Below are 17,391 nucleotides of genomic sequence, written 5' to 3' on the forward strand. Positions count from 1 at the left end.
AATTCGCGCCGTAGGGCAGAAATGTGGTGGCAGAACCAGGATCTCAAATGTTCAGTGAGCAATTTCATCCACATGAGTGATCTGCCCTGTTTGTCCAGATTCAAGTGTGAAACCTTTTACCAACTTGTATCTATCTCAGTTATCTTGAGATTTCACAGGCGTGTCACTGATGCACGCATTAAATAGCGAGTATTAAACAAATTTGAATGTGATCTTGTGAGCACTTTAGCTTTCCAAATATAAGTTGAGCAGGATTCAGGCTCTCAGATCTTCTCTATGGATCTCATGAAAAATTGACGCTCCTGCTGTATCCTTATCTGATGTCCTCACCCTCTCTAGTATCTGGAAGGCTGAAATAGTATCATTTGTACTACAGTAGTGCCAAGAGGCCCCAGCTGAGATAGGGGCACAGGTGCTGTGGAAACATAGTGTTACGGTAAATAAGTTCCCAACAGGAGGTGCTACAGTATGATTATGTATTGGAAATTAGACTAGTACTTGAAGATCCAGGAAACTCTACATATGTCTCTAACTCACACAGCTCCAGGTGTGGTGTTCTGTCCCATCTAGTAGCAGCAAGACCACTTAGAGAGAGATTAATGAGTCTGCTCTACAGCCTTATCTAGCAGCTGTATGGCTTTCAGCTCATGCAGTAGAGGCTCTCACATTTAGCTCCAGAAGTCCCAGGTTCAATCCTGCCTGCCAACAACCCAGGTATGTTGGTGTTACAAGTGGTGAAAGCCCTGTGGCGTGGCTGGCCTGGGTCAGCTGACTCAGGCTGGGGCATGTTGGGCTATAAAATTGTAGTGTAGATGTTTGGGCTCAGGCTGGAGCCTGGGCCCCGAGACCTCATGAAGGGGGCAGGTCTCACAGCCCAAGTTGCAGCCTGACACCAAATATCTATACTTCAATTTTTAGCCCTACAACACCTGACCCAGGCTCTGAAATCTGGGGAGGTGGGTTTTTTATTGCAGTATAAAATATACGCTCAATGTGACGGAAGGAATACAGCCAGAATGTTGCACAGTCCTGGCTCTATGTCTTTATGTTCACACACCAAGCATGGTGTCTGGTGTGTGTCGGCTCCTGAAGGTCCATGAAATCATATACCAAGAATAGACTGGGGAGGGGAGGATGCTCCAGAGAAAACAATAAACTTGGCTGCATACCAGGTTCCTGTCCCCGAGCAGATGGACATGAAAACGGATGTGTTTAGCAATTGGACATTATTTGGAAGGGAAGCCTACAAATTGCAATGGACTGGATGAAAAGGAAAAGACAGTGAGACCAGTCACACCATTAGCTGTAATGGAGAAAAGCTGCCACAGCTCCAGCAGCATCTGGATATGTGAGCAGCAGACCAGGAGGACCCCTGTAAAATCCGAGAACACTCTCTCATGGTTCAAGACTAACTCTACCTTTGACCTCGGTTTCTCTGTGGGCACCTGTTCAGGTGACTGGCCTGCGCCTTCATTTTTCTCAGAGTGGACTCCCATGAGTGACCCCACTTTCAGCCTGGGTCTTGAGGCTGCAGCACTCAGACACCAACTGTGATTACTTCATTGTCCTGATTGCGTTTGGACACCTGCATGGATTCCCTTCAGCATCTGTGACCAGTAGGTGATACAGTGACTGCAAACAGCTTCTTCAAAGCAAAGACCCTTCCCTCAAGAGTTGGGTAGGCCCAACTTTTCATAGGCGCATATCCCGCTTCCAGGGACCTGAGTTCTGTCTGCTTTCCTGCAAACCCTGCCTCTTCCCCTCTGATCAGCAGATCTGTGCTTTTTAACAGCTTAACGGTTCCGAAGTTCTTTGTTTGAGGTCAGCCCCCATCTCTGAGCTGGCCCCTGGTTGAGGTCTGGCTCCCTCTGCCCTGCCCCCAGGCCGAGCAGAGCTCTGGATCTGCTGGGGTAGCACAATGCCACGGCCTAAAGACAGGTGACTTGTGCCTCCCCTGGCACACGCCCGTTCCTTCCCAGGGAAGTGCAACCCATAGTGAGAACCTCTGCTCCAGACCCATGGTGCATACACTGCTGCTTACTTACATGACATTGTCACTTATAGCCAAGACTGTTGTTAAGCATGTAAAGTAAAAACAGGTCACCAAAACCGTGCATCTCTCTGCCAGGATGTAAATTCAGCACTTTAAGTGGATTCAATGGCTGCTCATTTTACATACAATATCACATGTTAATGAAGAGACGTGAAGTCAACAAAAAATGAGCACACAGGAAAAAAACAAGCCCTGGAGGGTTATCATGTCTAGGAGTAAATACAATGAACTTTGGGTGTATTTCTAAAAGGCAAAGAAGGCATCATGATATCCTACGGTTAGGAAGTAAATGGACAGCATATCTGCATTCATGAAAACGGGATCTCTTCCTGCCTTGATTGAAAATGTTACAGAGGACTTGGAGTGTAATAAACAGCTTTAGACATGCAGGTAATCTGTTAGTTAAGTTTAGTCTCCAGAAAGCGTGTTATGATATTGTTTTATATGCAACCATCTGTTTCCGATATTCTTATTCATTATTCCTGAATCTCTATACTTTAATCATAAACTTAGGCTTGGTCTACACTAAACCCCCAAATCGAACTAAGGTACGCAACTTCAGCTACGTGAATAACGTAGCTGAAGTCGACGTACCTTAGTTCGAACTTACCGCCGTCCAGACCCGGCAGGCAGGCTCCCCCGTCGACTCCGCGTACTCCTCGCGGCGAGCAGGATTACCGGAGTCGACGGGGAGCACTTCTGAGTTCGATTTATCCGTCCAGACTAGACGCGATAAATCGAACCCAGAAGTTCGATTGCCTGCCGCCGAACCAGCGCGGTAAGTATAGACAAGCCCTTATTCTCATTTTCACTATGAATATATCTCAGTGCTGTAATATTAAGCAGAACCTTGGCCCTGAGCTGAATCTTACAAATACATAATATGCTTGATTTGTGGGCTGCATCCAGAGCCCACTGAAGTCCGTGGAAAAACTCCCATTGACTTCAGTGAGGGCTGGATCAGCCCCTACGTACAGATTTATTTTAAATCTATGTAGAGGTTATAAAAGGTTACACTGCACTGTCACCTCTTACTGGGCTCAAGGCAGGGGTAATGGTAACATTCGATGGCCTGTGTTATACATGTAACCCCTTCCTGGGGCATCCTGGCCCTCACTGGTGATGGATCTGTCTGACCTCCCCCCCCACCCAAAAGACCCTGAGTTCCCAGCAATTAGTGCTTCCACCTAGTGGCGAGGTACACAAAGGACTAACAACCCCTTGACTGCTAGGACATTAATTAACTAGTACATTGTGTGACATTGTGCAGTCTATATGGTTTTATAAAAATATGGTAACGAGTAAATATAATGTAACCGGAATTTACTTTATGCAAAAGGTTTCTTGTAAGATATTATTACAAAGTTTATAATCTACTGAATGTGATTATTCTATTTGTATAAATGTACCACTCTTGTATTTGAAACTAGAAATATGAAATATAACTTTGAGAGCCTATTGTAATTATGCAAAGTGTGGGACATTAATGGTGATTTGGAATCTTGATGACTCCCATTAACCAGGACAATTGTCTGCCGATGGGTGTGTTTTACCTGTAAGTTTTCCTGTATAGGTGTGTGCTGGCAAGTCGGCAATGAAGTCTTGCAGTGACATGTGATCGTGTCACCTGAACTGGAATTTATCTTTAAACCTGGGGCTCTTTCAGTGAGCGGGGGTGGAAACCCAGAGGGACAAAGGATTTCTGCCTTATGCAAAAGATATATGAAGGGGTGGAGGAGAACAAAGCAGGAGAGGAGTCATCATGAAGAATTCCCTAGCTACCACCTGAGCTAGAACAAGAGCTGTTCCAGGGGAAAGAAGGCCTGGAAGGTGTCCAGTCTGAGGAAAAAACTTACTGAAGCATCTCTGAGGATGAGATTATCTGTATTTAGTTTGATTAGACATAGATTTGTGCATTTTGCTTGGTGACTTACTTTCTGTATTTAATGAAATCACTTTTTACTTATTAATTAACTTCGAGTATGTATTAATACCTGGGGGAGCAAACAGCTGTGCATATCTCTCTATCAGTGTTATAGAGGACAAAGAATTTATGAGTTTATCCTGCATAAGCCTTGTACAGGGTAAAACGGATTTATTTGGGTTTAGACCCCATTGGGAGTTCGGCATCTGAGTGTTAAAGACAGGAACACTTCTGTTAGCTGCTTTCTGTAAACCTGCAGCGTTGGGGCAAGTAATTCAGACCCTGGGTCTGTGTTGGAGCAGACGGGAGTGTCTGGCTCAGCAAGACAGAGCACTGGAGTCGTGAGCTGGCAGGGAAGGCAGGGGTAGAAGTAGTCTTTGCACTTCAGGTGGCAGCTCCCAAGCGGGTTTCTGTGATCTAATCCGTCACACATTGAATCTCAGTCCACATAAAAACAGTTTAATCCCTGGATAGGAACAAGATAAGCTAAAGCAAGGGGATGAGAACAGGGAAAGGACTCAGGGATGTTCTTGCCACCAGAGATAGCATTGCCACCTAAGGTAGCAGCCCCTCCTCCTTCTCTCATATTGTCGGGGCTCCAGTACCCAACCTTGCCAGACTGCAGTGATGATTAGGGTGACCCATAATTGCAGGCATAGTTGGTGCAGTTCTCCTGCTCTTTTGTTACCCACGGGGATAACAGTGTTTTATTACCCCCAAATTTAAAATGTAACTGAATTTTGACCACAGTTCCCCAAACTGCCACATATGGGAAACACAAATGAGGCCTGGCCCATCCTGTCATTTCCCTTGGCTCACCACGAAATGCCAGCAGACAGCTCCCTCCCCTATGAAGCTTCTGTCATTTGGAGCTCTCAGCAGCTCTGGGGCACCATGACGGGATTCACTCACCAGAGCGGCAACTCCTGCTGGCCGTCTCGGGGATTAGCTCACTCGGCCCTTTTCTGGTGAGGCCTCTCCCGCCGCCTTCTCTGCCTGCAGAAATGCCTGATTCCAAGAACCACAGAGTCCTCTTCATGACTCGGCCCTCTGTCCATACCACCATCCACGTTTTCCCCGTTCTGGGGGGGAGTATCTCCCAGCTCTATAGTTCAGCCACTTCCTTAGTGGCGAGTGGGGGGATACGGATGCACCCACTACTCTGGGTCCCAGCCCAGGGACCCTACAGATAGCAGCCTCCCGCTGAATCTCCTTAACTTCTCTGACAAAACTGCTTCAATTCCCTGGGCCAATTCCCTGCGTTCTACCATTTGGTAAATCTGCTGCATTTGTGAATCAGCGTAGCTGCAGTGGAGGATGCAGTTCATAGGATTTACTATAGAGACAAGGCGGGTGAGATAATCTCTTTTATTGGACCAACTTCCATTAGTGAGAGAGACAAGCTTAAGCTTGACTCTGTGCGTACAGGATGTACAGAACACAGCAGAAGCTGACAGGGTTGGGGCTTTTTATACAGTGCCTGCGAATGAGGGCAGCCGCATGAAATCTGTACTGGAGACAGTAATGAACCCTTCTGGGGTATGGCTGAACGGAGCTGTCTCCCAGATGTTTCAGCTGATGGCCGTGGTGTGTCTCGCCTGTGTGGTTCTGAAAGCAATCCAGCTGTACTGGAGGAGGCAGAAACTGCTCAAAATCTTCAAAAGTTTCCCAGGACCTCCCACCCACTGGCTGTATGGCCACCTTCAAATGGTAAAGTAGCAACTGGGACTGTAGCGCACACCTCTGTGTGTGTGTGTGTCTTGGGACTGTACTGGTGTGTGTGTGTGTGTTTCTTGGGACTGTACTTTTGGGTGGGTGGGTGGGTGAGTGTGGGTGTGAAACCAGTAAGGTAGCAATTGGGACTGTACTATGTGTGTCTGTGTAAACTGATCATAGACCAACCTCAACTACTAGACAAGTGGTGAGCAAACTTTTTGGCCTGAGGGCCACATCGGGGTTGCAAAACTGAATAGAGGGCCAGATAGGGAAAGCTATGCCTCCCCAAACAGCCTGGCCCCCACCCTCTATCTGACCTCTCCCACTTCCCGCCCCCTGACTGCCCCCCTCAGAACTCCCACCCCATCCAACCCCCCCTGCTCATTGTCCCCTAGAAACCAATTTAAGAGTACAGGACTGTTGGCATTCAGAGTTCTCCTTTTGGAACCGAGGGGACCGGTTGAAGGAAGGATTCCTTAAGCAACACTTAACATGCATTCCTGCCTAGGCCTGCTAGCTATTGTCTCCTCTGACTAATCCAGTCCCCTGACTGTAGCAAGGCTGTTCCCCATTCGGAGTGTGCTGCTAAAGATCTGTCTTGAATTACATCTCCCTCTTACTAACAATGCAGCTTCAACAAGACAAAAACCTAGACAACCCTCACACAAGTTGTCAGTCACAGCCAGGTCTGTGCTTAAATCCCAGCTGCTGGTGTAAATGGGCATCGCTCCAGTGCCTTCAGTCGAGCTATTCCAGTTTCCATCAGCTGAGGCTCTGGCCCTGAATCCTCATTTGAGCGAGAGTCTAGATGTGCTACATGGGAGAACTCAGACGGAAAGCTCAAAGGCCCGGGACAGACTCGGCCAGGTGTTCTCTGGGGATGGGATGAGGAAAAAAATGGGAGGTGGTCAGGGTCCAGGTGAATATCTGAAGGCAGAACAGGGAGAAAGGGACTGGGTTGAAAGAGGAATTGCTTAAATAACAATTGTCTGGGCTAGTTCTTATTGTTCCCCCTGGTCTTACCCACAGTCTCCCACCTTAATCTGCCTTTCTAACAAACAAGGGACCTCTGCACTTCGAGTGATGTTAAAAGCCTAATCAATAGCATTGCTAAAATGGAGATATGTACGCATACTTGGCCTATTAACTATTCTCTTGAACTACATCTACCTTTAATTTACAACACAGCTTCAACAAGAGGATGAACTAGACAATACAGCGTCCTGGGCAGAACAATACCCACACTGTCACCCCATCTGGGTTGGCGGTTTCTTAGTATTCTTGTGGATCAACCACCCTGAATATGCTAAGGCGGTATTCAGCAGAGGAGGTAAAGACACTGCGTCTTGTGATGTCCTATCTCTTTAAATGTTTGAGCACTCTCTCCTTCCCAGTGCTACCCGCCTCACTTTCTTGTTAGTTTGTTTTTCAGGTAGAACAATAAAGAAAGCACAGCACAAAGCTGCGTTTCTAGCAGCCCCCTCTGTGTCTATCTCCTTCTCTGCTGGGTCCAAAAATATAACACCTCTTATATCTGAGTGATCATAATATCATTCCATACTGCAAATGCCACTCAATGCTATTATCTGTAAAGCAGAGGTCTCAGAAATGGATATTTACATAAGGGTGAAGTGAAAAGCATCTATTCAAAGAAAATGCCATTGTTTTAAGATGGAAACTGGCACAGAATGAAATCAGAATACATTGTGAGCATTTTGATCAACTGTTTTCAATCCTCACACAGAAAATGATCACTCTCCATCGAAGAGCAATTAACAAGTGCTGAAGCCCAAGCACTGAACGTGATTTACACCAGCTAAGCAGGTTCTGGCTCCTGATACACAGGGCCTGCAATTATTTATGCCTGCAACTTTGTGGGTGGAAAAAGGTAGATCTATTTACACCAGTGTGAAAACGCAGCCCTTCATGTCCATTTCAATCTGCATTGCCCACACTCCAGAGAGGTTGGCTCATTGCACATGCCTGGAAAATGACAGGTTGTGTTCACTAGAGCTGTAGCTTCTTCCTCGATGGGCCAAGCGTATTCAGCTGAAAGCACCATCACACTCGAGTGACATGTTTATCAGTGCAGACGGGACCTGACTCAGGGGCAACACTCAAGTTATGAGACTCGGGGGCTAATGAGTCAATATTCCTAAAGGAAAGAGCACGTCTGAGCAGGCACAAGGTGGAAAATGCAGACTGGGAGGGGATGGATTGATTGGAAGGGGTTTTAAGCATAACCAACCCAATTTGGTCTTTCCCCAGTGCTCTGATACTATGGTGATGGGAATGAATCTGGATAGATGGATGAATGAAGGAGACGAGCATGCTCTAAATAGAGAGAATTGTGGTCACCTTTTTTTACTACGGCTCCATTTATAAATAGTCAATGATTAGAAAGAATTGATGTATTGGAAAATGGCATGTTAATTGCTATAGAGGAGTCCAAGAGGTCAGTAGGTTGCTTATAGCCATCTATTGTGCCTTTTTCTGATGCGGCTATAACCCCCTATAACAACAGATATTACTCCTCTCTGTTACATGCTTACAATGTCTGTCAGACATTTATTAACCCTTTAGAATCTTTGACTGGAACCTTGATATAAAATGTAAGAGTTTTCCTTTATGGAGATTGTCCTTCCCAATACAGATTTTGCTACTAACGAGAGCAAAGAAGAAGAAATTCTAATAATTATTTGACTAATATAGGATCAGATTTTGATGCCTTAGTCACCGTGAGTAGCACCTTATTCACCTTCTCTATCATTTTACCCTAATAAAATATTTCTCTTCTCTATTGAATTCTACAGACCCTAAGTCTCTTCGGATATACAGTTTCCTGGTTCCCTGGATTGGTTTGTACTATCATATTTCATTCTCATTTACCTCATGTAACAGTATTGCTGGTGATATTCATGAGGGAAGCCGCACCATTTGTTTTGCCACGTAGATACAGAGCGATAGTATTTAATAGCTAACTCACAAAAACGACAGTGACAGTAACTGGAAAGGTGTGAATGAAATGCAGGAAAGTGGAGAAATCAGAGTTCAGATGGAGAAATGGGGCTTAAGCTCCATCCCTTTACTCAGGTCATCATTGTAACTAGATATTTCAGAGGTTTAATTCAGAGCACATTAGATACAATATTTTACACATGGTATTATGTGGTAACACGTGACAAATGTAAACAAGTATCAGATCATCTTTGAGCCTTAACCTTGAATTTCCTTGTCTCGATTGAAATTAGACCTGGTTAAACATTATTGTACATAAAGTTTTCTCCTCAAAAAAATATGGCTTTGTTGAAACTGAAATTTGTGGGGAAAAATATCACAAATTTTCAGCTTTCAGCAGGAAATTTCTCAGTGAAAAATGTTCTGGTTAGCCTTGAAATATGATTTTGTTTTGGTTGTTTTAGTTGAAACAAAATGACAATTTAAGTCTAAACAAATTGAAAGCTTACATTTAATTTCAGAAAGGTTGATTCAAAATGAATTTTGGTTTGGTTCCCACAGGAAAATTGAAAATTTTTGATTAAAATTTTTCAAACAAAGATTTTTCATTCGAAATTTCTCACAGGGGGAAAAAAATGGTTTTCCAAAAAAACTCTAAGTGAAATCAAGGTTTTTAATGATGTCACTCAGCAAAAGAAGTACTTCTTCACACAACACAGTGTTAACCTGTGAAACTCATTGCCAGGATAAGTTGTGAAGGCTAAAAGTCTAACTGGGTTCAAAAAAGAAATAGATAAATTGATGGAGGATAGTTCCATCAATGGCTAATAACAAAGATGGTTAGGGATGCAACTCCATGTTCTGGGTGTCCCTCACCTCTGACTGCCAGAAGGCGGGAATAGACAACATTGTCATTGGATAATTGCCCTGTTCTGTTCATAGCCTCTGAAACACCTGGCATTGACCACTGTTGGAAGGTAGGATACTGGGCTAGATTAGTGGCTCTCAACCTTACCAGATTACTGTAACCCTTTCAAGAGTCTGATTTGTCTTCCGTATCCCCAAGTTTCCACCTCACTTCAAAACTACTTGCTTACAAAATCAGACATAAAAATACAAGTGTCACAGCACTTACTGAAAAATTGCTGACTTTCACATTTTTACCATATAATTATAAAATAAATCAATTGGAATATAAATATTGTACTTACATTTCAGTGCATTGTATATAAAGCAGTATAAACAAGTCATTGTATGAAATTTTAGTTTCTACTGACTTCACTAGTGCTTTTTATGTAGCCTGTTGTAAAACTAGGCAAATATCTAGATGAGTTGATGAGACCTCTGCATACCCCTGTTCAGAACCACTGGGCTAGATAGACCAGTGGTCTGACCCAGTATGGATGTTCTTATGTTCTAAAGAAAAATTCTCATCCTTCTGATGAATACACTGGATAGAACCGAGCAGATATTCATTCATATTATATCTGGATTGTATCATGCCACCTGAATTGATCCATTGCTTAGTAGGAAGTGATCTAACCAGCTCTTTTGCACTGTGCACCTCCATAGGGCAAGGATTGTTGATGTTACATGGGCCAAAGTGGTTCCAGCGTCGGAGGCTGCTGACGCCAGGGTTTCACTATGATATTTTGAAATCTTACGTGACCATGATGGCAGATTCTGTCCGTGTGATGCTGGTAGGAACGGCCATTGGCACTGTCATGAGTTCAAACCTCCAAGTGCTGCTTCCTGATTTAAGAGCCTTTACCTAGTAGATTAGAATGATTTAAAAACATTTAGAGTGTTCTTCCTGGTGCATGCTGGGTCAGCTCCCAGTGTTGCAGCAGTGTAGGACAGTGAGCAGAAGCGAGCCCATGCTAACCCACTGCACATCTCCACAGAGTGACCTGTGATGACTTTGCAGACATTGAGCCCTGTTAAAGGTGCTCCTGCCATCTCTCATCCTCCCATGCAACCCAGGGTTTAATCTCAAGACTGTCAGTGAAACTGGCTGGACCGTTAAAGATCACAGCCACCTGCCCACAGGCCCAACATCCCCAGATGCAGGAGGTAGCCCAGACCCAAGTGAATGGCTGTAACCAGGATTCTGTACTCCCAAGAAAAGTTCTCCCTTCTCATTATTCTTTTCCAATAGGATAAATGGGAACAGCTGATTACACAGGATAACTCAATGGAGCTCTTTGAACATGTCAGCTTGATGACTCTTGACAGCATCATGAAATCCGCCTTCAGTTACCAGAGCAACTGCCAGACTGACAGGTCAGTACCGGGTGATGTCAAATCCTGAAGAAAAGTTCTTGTTGGCCTTAAATGACTTTAAATTCAGTGAAGTGCAATTGTGTCTGATCTGGGAACTACACAGATGTGATAGAAGTAGTGGATGCATTAGTTTCTTGATCTTCATGTCACTAACACGGGAATATTGGGATCAGGGGTGCTGGGGCCCACTTCACCACCTCTTACTGCCTGCCTCAGGATCTAGACGTGCTGGTGTCCTTTAAATGCAGAAGCTACTCAGGTATTGATGCCACCAGCTGATCTTTATGAGAATGAGGTGTTGTTTGGTGGGGGTGGTAACAAACGTGAGATTGTTGTTGTTTATCTGAGACAAAGGGCATTGTTTCAAGACAAACCAAGAAATCTGTTTCCTATACAGTCAATCGTATTATAGAGCTATTCAGATCTAAGAGTAGGTAAAATCATAGTGAGTCTGATCCAGAGGTGCTGGAACCTGGGGGTGCTGGAGGTGCTCCTGTACCCGCTGGCTTGAAGTGCTTTCCATTATATGCAGGGTTTACACATTGGTTCAATGGTTCCCAGCACCTCCACTATACAAATTGTTCCAGCACCCTGGTCTGATTTTGCTCTGTTGAAGTTAGTGGGGGGGAGGGGTTGCTATGGAATTCAATGGGATGAAGATCAGCCCTAGGTTTTCATGTGACTAGTGACGTTTGGTTTCGCAATCTCACAACCCAAAAGCCTGAACTGGGAAGGCACCGAGTGGCTGCCACTCCTATTGCAATAAAGGCGATCTGAGGGCACTTGGCACCTCATAGAACAGGGCACATGGCTTATCAGACGCTTACACTGGGGGTGCAAGGCCAGGCAGAAGTGCTGCAGGCTCAAGGCATTCAACTACAAACACTCAAGTTATTCCCCGGGAACACTGCTTAGCCTTGTGCAGGCTGGCCCGAATGCTTTGGAAGGAAAAGTCCATTCTCTGAGGCAGTCTACTGCATTACTGTCATGCTGGGTGAGCTTGGTCTTGCCCTAACCACACACGTACCATTTAAATCAACCGTTCTGAAATCTTTGGAATCTCTCCCTCAATACACTCAAACTCGCTGCCCAGTCTTTATCCATCTCTCCCTTGACTCTCTCTCTATAGTGACAACTTATATATCCAAACGGTCATGGACCTCAGCTTGATGGTGCATCTGAGAGTCCAGACGCCCCTGCATCACAACAATCTCGTTTACTGGCTCAGTTCTCAAGGGCGTCGATTCCGCAAGGCCTGCAGATTAGCACATCACCATACGGGTATTTCCCACTATCCTCTTCTCACCTCTCATTAAGGATTTGTGCCAGGCTCCAAGATAAGCCCTAGTCTACACTACAGACTTGTCAGTATAACTACGGCACTCAGCGATGTCAAAAATCCACACCCCTGAGCTAGATAGTTATACTGACCTAACTTGTGGTGTAGACAGCCCTAAGTCAATAGGAGGTCTTCTGCCATCGATATAGCTACCGCCTTTCAGGGAGGTGGAGTACCTACATGAACGGGAGAAGCGCCCATCGGTGTAGGTGGTTCAGGCAGCTTTGCTGTGGCCCAGATTCTTTACGTCCCCCAGAAGCCATGCAGAGTGATCCATCTCATTTCAGAAATTATGAGAATCAAAGAATTCTGGTTCCCGGGTATTTTGGGATCCATTGGGGTTCTGGAGAATCACAGTGCACATATCGCTCCAAATGGGATATAATTACTTTAATGTTTTCCTGATGCAGATAAAGTGATCAGAGGAAGAAAGGAGTTCCTTAAAGATGAGAGACAGCTTGAAAAGATCCAGAGGAGGCGCCACCTGGACTTTCTGGACATCCTTCTGAGTGCTAAAGTGAGTGTTACAAGAACTGATTGGAGCCAAGTACACGAGCATTTCAAGTAGCATCACTGAGAGAGGCCTGGGCATTGTGGACAGCAGCGTCCGAAAAATATATTTTTCGTTCAGGGAAAAGGTTGAAATTGATTGGCCGGATTCATCAATGTTCAGAAGCATAGTTTTGACACAAGGGATGGATTCTGTCCCAACTCTGTGGCTGCAGAGCTTGGCAATATACAGAGCCCTGTGTGCATAGCTAAAGCCTTGTTCATGTGCAGTCCGGGTTATAAACCACACTTAGTCCCATTTATATAAAGTAAAGTCACTGGCAAGATATAAGCAGACTCCTGTAGATCGAAAGAGTGATCGTTTTATAGAAATGATCACTTTAACTCAGCAATGATTGGGTGGCAATGTAATTATGCAGGACTGTGCATACCATTTAAGCCGGAGCAGGCAAACTTTTTGGCCTGTGGGCCGCATCGGGTTTCATAAATTTTTGGAGGGCCGGTTATGGGAGGGGGTCGTGGCCTGGCTCCCACCTCCTATCTGCCCCCCCCCCGAACCCTTTTCCCATTCAACTGCCCCATTCCCTGGCAGCCCTTCTGGGACCCCTTCCTCCTCCACACACCCCCGCTCCCTGTCCCCTGACTGCCCCCAGACCCCCGCCGCCCCATCCAACCACTCCCCTCATTCCTGATGGCCCCCCCGGGATCTCTGCCCCATCCAACCACCCCTTCTCCCTGTCCCCTGACTGCTCCCGGACCCCAGCCCCTAACTGCCCCACCACCCCATACAGCCTCCCCTCCTTCCTGATTGCCCCCTGGGACTCCTGCCCCCATTCAACCCCCTGCTTCCTCCCGACCACCATCCACACCCCCACCCCCTGACCACCACCCCAAACTCCCCTGCCCTCTATCCAACCCCCCTGCTCCCTGCGCCCTTACTGTGCTGCCTGGAGCACCAGTGGCTGGAGGCGCTGGATCTGGGCCACGCTGCCACCGCCGCCGCCACAACGCAGATCAGAGACCGGGTCAGGCCGGGCTCTGCAGCTGCGCTGCCCCAGGAGCTCACAGCTCCATCTCCCAGAGCATTGCACTGGTGGCGGAGCGAGTGAGCTGAGGCTGCGGGGGAGGGGGAACAGCAGGGGAGGGGCTGGGGGCCAGGAGCTCAGGGGCCGGGCAGGACGGTTTGCCCACCCCTGATTTAAGCTCAGCTTTGCGTTAGGCTGGGGAAGCTCCAGGAGGAGAGAGAAATTTCCACCCGCTGCTGCACTGTGCAGGGGGTACTAATAAGTCCATTGCTATATCCCTTCTAAGGGATGCCATGTGTCTCCCTTGGTGCATCACGCCCTTTCCAGGGGCCAGTGAAGGGGGAGGGGACAAGCACGTCCCAGCTTCCTCCTTACCACTCATCCTCCCTCCACGAGGTTTCTTGTCCTCCAGAGGGAGCAAGCTGGAAGCAGTATCTGCATTCGAGGGACAGCAAGGCCTGCAGCTGTACCTGTCTGCATCCCAGGAGTTCATTGCACATGCGGGGTTCCTTACGTTTCTCCCCAGCCTAAAGGGAAGGTCTGTCCCACTGGGATCAATGCTCCAGGGTTTCCTTTCTAACACGTTTGTCGCTTACGCTCTGAGCAGCAGGAAACCTCATATTTCTTTCCTGGGAAAGCCCATGAAACCTGATAGAAGCCATGTGTTGTTAGGATGAAAACGGAGCTGGATTATCCGATGAAGACCTACGTGCCGAGGTGAACACGTTTATGTTTGGGGGTCACGATACCACGGCCAGTGGGATCTCCTGGCTCTCGTATTGCCTGGCCCTGCACCCAGAGCACCAGCAGAGATGCAGGGAAGAGATCACAGAGATTCTGGGAGACAGAGATACTGTTCAATGGTGAGAACTTATTTTCCTTTCAAGTCACCTCCCAAATAACTTTGAAACCCCTATCAGGTGATCAGTTCATTAACCCCAGTTGTCTCTCCCCCTACACCCCACTTCCCAACTGGGAAAGCTAGTTCTCCTGGACTGCAGGCAGCCTTTTCTTCTGGGGTGAACCCACTTGAACGGAGGACCATCAAGGTTGATGATTCTTGATGGTTTCCCATTTTTAGCCCCTGTGATGGATGTAAGGATTTTTCCCAACACCGCCTGGGTGGCCCAGCTCAAGATGGAGGTCACAGTACAGCCCAGAGGGCACATGGCAGTTTACAATTAAAATAGTGTTCACAAAACAGAATGGCGCTTGCAGCTTGACATTAGACGTCTGTTCCATCTCCTCATAGAACATTGGTGAGACAGATTCTGGAATACTGCATCCAGTTCTGGTGTCCATGTTTTAAAAATGTTGTTGAAAAGTTGGAAAGGGTGCTAAAAAGAGACACCGAAATGCTTAAAGGGCTGGAGAAAATGCCTTACAATGAGAGACTTAGGGTATGTCTACACTACCTGCCGGATCGGCGGGCAGCAATCGATCCAGTGGGGGTCAATTTATCGTGTCTAATCTAGACGCGATAAATCGACCCCTGAGCGCTCTCCTGTCGACTTCTGTACTCCAGCTCAACGAGAGGCGCAGGCAGAGTCGACGGGGGAGCGGCAGCTGTGGACTCACCGCGGTGAAGGCACCATGTAGCTGAAGTTGCGTAACTTAGTTCGATTCCCCCCTCCCATCTGTTTAGTTTATCAAAAAGAAGATTGAAAGGTGATCTGATTACAGTGTCTCTCATGGGGAGAAAATACCAGGTACTAAAGAGCTCTTTAATCTAGTGGGGAAAGACATAACAAGAGCCAGTGGCTAGAAGCTGAAGCCAGACATACTGCAATTAGAAAATGGACACATTTTTAAAAGTGAGGGTGATTGGCCATTGGAACAAAGAATGAGAGGAAGTGGTGGAGTCTCTATCTCTTGATGTCTTCGTATCAAGGTGGGATGTGTTTTTGGAAGATATGTTTTAGTCAAACATAAGCTATTGGGCACAACTGGGCTCAGTTCAGAGGGATCAGGGTGAAATTTAGTGGTCTGTGATATATAGGAGGTCAGACTAGATGATCTAATGGTCCCTTCTTGCCTTGAGCCCTAATAACTCTGTATATTATAGATGGAGAGGTAGAGAAGGTTACCTAAGTGTGTCCATTCTAATCACCCTTCCCCTTTCAGCTCCTTTTAAACTAAGGGAGCCGGGCAGAGTACAGCACCCCCTTCTCTTATAAAACCAGAAGGAGAAGTCTCCCTCCTCTACTTGGCTTGCATGAGCAGGGCCTCCCCACCGCTCTCCCTCCTCCTTGGCTCTCACAGTGAGAACTCCCATCTGCTTGCAATCTGCTTGACTTACACCTTTATAATGCTTATAACGTTCACCTTTCAGTTTTCTATTTTCCAGGTCACAGCTCTACCTGCCGGTGAATCTCTATAGAAAATATGAACAATATCTTTTTGACCATTGTCAGTTGTCCCCAATCTCTGCCTCTGGTTCCTTTCAGGGATGACTTGGGGAAGATGACCTACACCACCATGTGTATCAAAGAGACTCTTCGTCTTTACCCTCCGGTACCCTCCATAGCACGTGAACTCAGTGCACCTGTAACATTTGTTGATGGACGTACCTTACCAAAAGGTCTGCTTAGTCTATCTCCTCTTTAAATGCTAATTAGGCTGCTGTGTGCCTGTACATCAATGGCAGTGATGCTCATGTCTCTCACTTGTATATTGCCTCTGATTCCAAAAGCATGTTATAGACAGAGAATGAAAGGAGGAAGGGGAATTGCTTAGGGAGACACAGGGATTATTATTAACAAAAATCTCAGCCTGTCTCTGACATCTCCTTGTGGATGTCTAGCCATCAGCTCAAGCTCAACATAGACAAAACAGAGCTCTTACTCTTCCCTCCAAAACCATCTTTGCTACCTCCTTTCTTGGCCACCCTGTTACCCATCACTGAGCCCTGTAACTTGGGCTTCATCTTTGACTCAGACCTGTCTCTAGGTTCTCACATCCAGGCTATGTCTAAGTCTTGCAGATTGTTTCTGCATAATGGCTCTAAAATCTGGACTTTCCTACCCAGCCACACAGCTAAAACTGTAGCCCATGCTCTCATTATCTCGCATGTCATGACAACATCCTTTTCTCTGGCCATGAACAATGCAATCTTGCCTCACTGATATGCATTCAAAATGCTGCTGCAAAGGTTATTTTCCCAACCTTTGACCAAGGTCACTTTGACCTTATTGCTCTTTGCATCCCTCCACCGGCTCCCACTTCTCTACTGTATCAAACATAAGCTACTTGTCTTCACTTGGTAGGCCCTACATCACCCATCGCATTCTTCACCCCTACCTATCATCCCTCGTTCAGTATCAAAAGGTCAACTCTCACCTCCAGCCAGCCCATGATATCAGCCTCCATTTCCCACTTGTTAAATTTTCCAGCAAGCATCTTATGCTTTCTCCCATGCTGCCCCTCACACTTGGGAGGAACCCCAAGTCATTATCATTAAAACTCTTCCTTTGCCATAAACCCTACAAAAAATTCACAACTAGTCTGCTGATATGCTGAGACAGCTGCCTGTCATGCTCATGAATATTACTTCTGTGCCCCCTCCCATCAGTCTGTCTGATTC

At 46.3% G+C, this 17,391-nt stretch overlaps 1 pseudogene; it reads left to right on the top strand.

Moving 5' to 3' along the window:
• Nucleotides 1-17,391, top strand: part of LOC101945784 (cytochrome P450 4B1-like) — a 28,874-nt pseudogene that overhangs the window by 5,669 nt on the left and 5,814 nt on the right.

The sequence above is a fragment of the Chrysemys picta genome, chromosome 8, assembly GCF_011386835.1.
Source record: "Chrysemys picta bellii isolate R12L10 chromosome 8, ASM1138683v2, whole genome shotgun sequence".
In the NCBI taxonomy this organism is placed as follows: Eukaryota; Metazoa; Chordata; order Testudines; family Emydidae; genus Chrysemys; species Chrysemys picta.